Genomic DNA, 5,916 nt, shown 5'->3' with positions numbered 1-5,916 from the left:
GCCATGTGACTGAAGTCTGGCCAACATAATGTGCATAGCAGGGATGAATACTGTATGCAGTCCTGGCCCATGACAAAGTTTCTCAATCAATAATGTACTCTTTCTTTTCCCTCAATGGAAGTAGAAAAGATGTCTCAGGAAGTCTTCAAAGCCAAGCAATGAATACAGCAGAGCCACAGGATGGAAAAAGCCTCAGGTCACTGGGTTACCACTTAGAGAAGAGCTGCATAAATTACATTGACATGTAAATTTTGACACGAGTAAGAAACAAAGTTTTCCCAAGTAAATTCATTGCATGCTTGGATCTATTGTTACCACAGCACAAGATAGCTTATCCTCACGAATACACAAAAGCAGCTCTTGAAGGAATGTAGGCCCAGTATTGACAGATCTTTTGGTTTATTGAATTTTAACTTTTTTTTTTTTAAAGAAGACAGAACTGCTGAATATTATGAGAAAACATCTCATTTTCAGTGTTAGCCGATATTGTGAAGGTCAGACATGACCAAGATCCAGATCTATCCCAGGAACTATGAGTTTGCACCTCTGCCTCAGTATTATAGTGTGCCCTGATCATGGGACCTCAGCCATCTTCTACTATTGATTCCAGGCATCCTGGCCCCCACCCCCAATCCAATTAAGTTTCTAAGACTTTCCTCAATTTGTTATGCAGGCTTATTAAACTTTAAGCCAATGGTTTTGGAGCATAACTGTGAAAGGCAGGAAATTACCTATTACCTAAAGCTATTCTCCCATTTGATACAAGCAGTCTTGCCAGGCATTTGTCTGGAGCTCCACTGTTTCTCTTTCATTCATATATTCTTAAAGTTAGACCTAATAATCCCTACATGTCCAACTACATTCATCAAAATGAAACTATTTATAAACTTTTCTCTGCTTAGCCACCTGCCAAAATTCTATCCAAGTCAAGGCCCAACTCAAGGATTATCTCCTTTATGGGGTCTTTTCTATCCAGCTGAAAGAGCATATTCCCCTACTAAGTTGTGATTCCCTGAAGAGACCAGCACTTTTCCCTCGTCATGGTATCAGTTCCTGGAATGACACTTAGCTCATAATAAGTGCTCAACACAAGGACTCAGTATTGAGTCAATACAATACAATACAATACAATTGTCAATACATTACACCCCAAATATTAGTGTTTTGTGATTGTTGTTATATATTTAATTGTTGTTTTATTTCACTTTGTGTTCACCTAAATCAGTGGTTCATCATAATGGTGATTTGCATTCTGTGGCAAGATGTTGTCAGGAAGCACTGGAACTAAGGGTCTTATCTGCAATAATTGAATTCGGAAAGGTCAAATACCTTAGCTATTTAGAAAGGTAGACTCTGGAGCCAGACTGCCTGGGTTCCTATCCCATTTACTAGCCATATAATCTGCACTTCCTAATCTGCACTTCGGGCAGATTCACTTCTCTGCTTCTTGGTTTCCTCAACTGTAAAATGGGAGTAATAATAATAGTACTATTGTATTGGTTTCCTAGGCCTGCTGTAACAAATTACCACAAACTGGATGATTTACACAGTGGAAATTTATCATCTCACAGTTCTAGAGGCTAAAAGTCTAAAATCAAGGTGTCAGCAAAGTTAGTTTCTCTTGAAGCATGTGATGGAAATGTCTGTTCTAAGCATCTCTCCTGGGGTTGTAGACGACTGTCTTCTCCCAGTGTTTCTTCCTATGGTTTTCTCTCTATGCATGTCTGTCTCTGCGTCCAAATCCCCCCTTTTTTTAAGGCCATCAGTCATTTGGGATCAGGGCTCACCCTAGTGACTTCAGTTTAACTTGATTATATTTGTAAAGACTCTATCTCCAAATAAGGTCACATTCAAGATATTAAGGGTTAGGACTCCAGCATATCTTTTTGAGAGAGAACACAATCGAACCCATAAACATATCACCTAATCAGATTTTTTTTTTAAGATTTTATTCTTTTTCTTTTTTTTCCCCAATGTTCCAAAATTCATTGTTTATGTACCTATTCAGATTATTGTGAGGATGAAATGAATTCATACATGTGAAACATTTAAGAACAGTGCCTGTTTTAAAAACGTTAGATGATGTTATTATACTTCTTAAAATCTTGTTATACCAAGGTGACCCTTAAAAATAAGTTACAGAGAGTGGTGTCTGCATGGCTCAGTCAGCTGGGCGTCTGTCTTTGGGTCCTGGAATCAAGCCTCACTTTAGGCTTTCTCCTCAGTGGGGAGCCTGCTTCTCACTTTCCCTCTGCCTACCACACCCTCTGCTTGTGCTCCCTCTGTGTCAAATAAATAAATAAAATCTTTTTTTTTTAAATCACAGGAAATTATACTGTTTCGGTATAGTTGTTTTGGGGCAGTGGTTGGAGAGTCGTGATGATGGTTTCAGTCCCTATTCTCAGGATATAGCGAAATGAAGAAAGTGCCAGTTCCTGACATTATAATACCATAGAAGGTATGGCATGAAATAGCAAGTTATTGTACTCACCGTCTGCTTGAAAATGACTCAGTTTGAGGGGTTTGCCATACATTGAGAGGCAAACTGCAGTTAGAATTTGCCCTCTGATTTATTAATAGGTGTTGTTAATGCATTTTTAGCAACAATCACTAAGTCAAAAGTACAATAAAAGATTACAGCTTGAATTTTGCATTTCTGGAATTTGACTTCTTTTAAACATATAGATCGGTTTCAAAATCTTCTAAGATATACTAGAGTTAGGATTTTTAACTCCGTCTCTGAGACAAGTTGATGGTTGTGTGACTCAAACACTGAAAGATAGCCCCACAAGCCATTCAAGGCACAAAATTGATAAATTTAAGCACTTCCTAATAAGGCCCAGGAGATGCAAATCCCTGATTTGCTAGGATCCCTACAAACAGAGAGGACTCTCTCTGTTTGGGTAATATTTACCCTTTAGGGGGAATACAAAAAGCCCGTTCTCAATGTTTTGCTCTCATTCTCTTGAGACTATATCAATATTTTACTTTTAGTTCATCTCCTGAATCATTCATGGATGCAATTCGGTGGTGATACAGTTTATACATTCCTTTCAGTCCTGATGGCATTTTAAATTCTGGCCTCTGAGTAAAAAGTTCAGCGCAGGTCCCAATGCATTTGTCGATTTTACAAATGAATAGATCTTCAGTGGGGAGAAGTCAGTGTCCTCTCAAAAGCCCTCTTCAAAGCAGAGGTTGCTTGGGTGGTATGGGCATTCGAATATCGCCTGTTGAAAGGGCAGTCAGTGATGTACCTGCCATCCAACCCCATGTGTAGCTTATTCCTTAATTATACCAAGTCAGGAAACCTAGCTCCTAAGTATGTACCAGGGAACCCTCAAAGTTGAACTGTACTTTTTCACTTCTATTCAATCTGCCAATCCAAACTTTTCCCCAAAGTCATGCTTCTGTCATTCGGGAGCTTTGAGAAGGGCAAGAGGTTATACCTGAGGCCTCTCTTCTCTGCTCCCATCTCCTTCCCTACATTCTCCAAATATCTCCTCCCTCCCTGCTGTTCCTCTCTTCCTCATCACCTATTTGGTTCAGGTATGATGAACCAAGTCAGTTTCAAGATTTCGTCTTTTCATCTTAGGTATGCCATTAGCCCTGGGGTTGAAATAAGTTTTTTATTTTGTTTTGTTTTATTTGGGTTTTTTTTCTGCTACATTTAATAGGGCAAATGAATATTCAGTAGAAAGCCTTATATATAAAAATAAATTCTTTCCTTACCATGGAAGTAATCATGGGATTACAACAAATTAAGAAATATAAATGTGTTTTTAAATTAAAAACACTTTTAAAGATTTTATTTATTTATTTGTCAGAGAGAGAGCTCAAGCAGGCAGAGTGGCAGGCAGAAGCAGAGAGAGAAGCAGGCTCCCCGCTGAGCAAGGAACCCGATGTGGGACTCGATTCCAGGACCCTGGGATCATGACCTGAGCCAAAGGCAGCAGCTTAACCAACTGAGCCACCCAGGAGTCCCTAAAAATGTTTTTGTGTGTGTGTGTGTGTACACATTTAGTTTTTTTTAAACAAAGCAATTTCTACACTTTAAGTGTTTAAAACTGAGCATCTTTCTTTTCCAGTGAAATAAAAAAATTTACAGATAAACTAAACAAAATTACAATAGAGAATGTCAATTTCAAATAAGATTCTATAGGTTCTGCTGATTTTCCCATTTAGTGTCAGGTCTCAGGTCATCATTAGAAGAGAATTTTATTTTAAAAGTGTCATATTAAACTGCAGGGATCTCCACTAAATATTACAATTAAGCATGCCAAAGGAGAAGCTGTACATCTCAAACCCAACCTTTGCTGACCTTCTATAACCCCATTTCTTTAAGCTTTTCTTTTTTTTTTTTTAAGCAAGAGAAAGTAGTCAGATACATGTTGGTAAATGGTAAATGCTAGCTGTCTGTAATATATGTTGGTAAATGGTAAATGTTGACTGTCCATATCCACATAGAAATACAGTGTAATGTCTTAGCCGAATATACAGAGAAAGGAGGAAAAAGGCTGGACGTCTATGCACTACTACATACTATACTACACCGCGGCCTACCACCCTCCAGCTTCCAGCAGGGCTGAGAGCAGACGGTTTTTCTTTTTCCCACAGACACAGTGGTGTTGATCCCATAAAGTTTTGTTGAGACAGGAGGGGATAAACGTGAATTTAGAACAAAAATGGGTAAACATTCTTTCCCACTGTTTTTTGCTCAAGGTATTCCCCCGGCCTTCCCAAGTAAGTTGAGAACCATAGTATAAAGGGACAGAAAAGGGACTTCAAAAAACAGGGCAAATGAGCACAAGAGGAAAAAGAAAAAAAAAAGGCTGCAACTTGCTCTGAGGGTCTGAAGAAAATTAAAAAAGAAAGCTTAGAACCTTTAGTGTTCCATTAGTCAGCTTCTCCTTCCTTCTCCTCGTCATCACCTTCATCTTCACCTTCATCTTCATCTCCTTCATCAGTATCCTCCAGTCCCTCCTCTTTGTTATCATCTTCTTCTCCTTCCCCTTCATCATCCATATCAGGAGCCACGTGCTACTCTAATGGGTTTGACCAGATATCATCTCTGATGACCTCTCCTAATTGGTATGCACCTGCATCAGAGTTCTGGTCAGTGAACCCGTGAAGAAGCTCTCTGGTTCCTCATGCTGCCTCTTCCTGCTGGCTTGACTCTGTGTTTGCCTTGAACATTTCCTTGACCACTTTCCAGATTTCCGTTTGATTTCAGTGGACTTTGAAAATGGATCACCACTCTCATTCAGATGAAGTTCTTTGGGCAGAACTGTATTTTCAAAGCAAGGGTTTTCATCAAAATAAAAATCTGTTCTGTAACCTGATTTAATATCTTCACATTCTGTCACTTCAACTCTTGTCAAATATGGCAGCACCTCTTCCTCCTCCTCTCTAAGCAGCAGACACTTGTGGATGGTTGACAAATGTTGTTACCCCAGAATTTTAGATTTTGGCAATCAAGTATGACCTCTTCTGAAAAAATTGTTTGGCCAAGTTTGTTATACTTTGGCTCTACTTTCAAAATCTCACTAGCTTGCCTTTTCATTTTGTACTCCATCAACATGTTCAGTGACTTCTTGCTGTTCTTTTTCTCCCTTCAGGAAGTGCTGATTGGTTGTTGCCTCCAGCTTGGGGTCAGGAGACAGTCTCAGTTTCTTCTGTTGAGGAGGAGCGAAGACTGGCATTTGGGGACCATGCTGCGAGGAAAGTCAGTGAAACAAGGGCAGACGCATGTCTGGAAGAGGATTTAATTATTCCAGATATGTGTTTTTTAATTTTTTTTATTTTTTTTTTTAAAGTCATCTCTATGCCTAACATGGGGCTTGAACTCATGATCAAGAGTTGCATGCTCTTCCGACTCAGCCTGTCAGGCACCCCAGATATATATATTTTTTAACAAGG

General features: G+C 39.1%; 1 pseudogene; it reads right to left on the bottom strand.

Moving 5' to 3' along the window:
• Positions 1 to 4,893: 4,893 nt before the first annotated feature.
• On the bottom strand, positions 4,894 to 5,710 carry LOC132010142 (protein SET-like; annotated as a pseudogene).
• Between the last annotated feature and the right edge of the window lie 206 nt (positions 5,711 to 5,916).

This window comes from Mustela nigripes, chromosome 2 (genome assembly GCF_022355385.1).
Source record: "Mustela nigripes isolate SB6536 chromosome 2, MUSNIG.SB6536, whole genome shotgun sequence".
In the NCBI taxonomy this organism is placed as follows: domain Eukaryota; kingdom Metazoa; phylum Chordata; class Mammalia; order Carnivora; family Mustelidae; genus Mustela; species Mustela nigripes.
The sequence above is the reverse complement of the archived record's forward strand: the minus strand, read 5'-3'. Positions and strand labels throughout refer to the sequence as shown.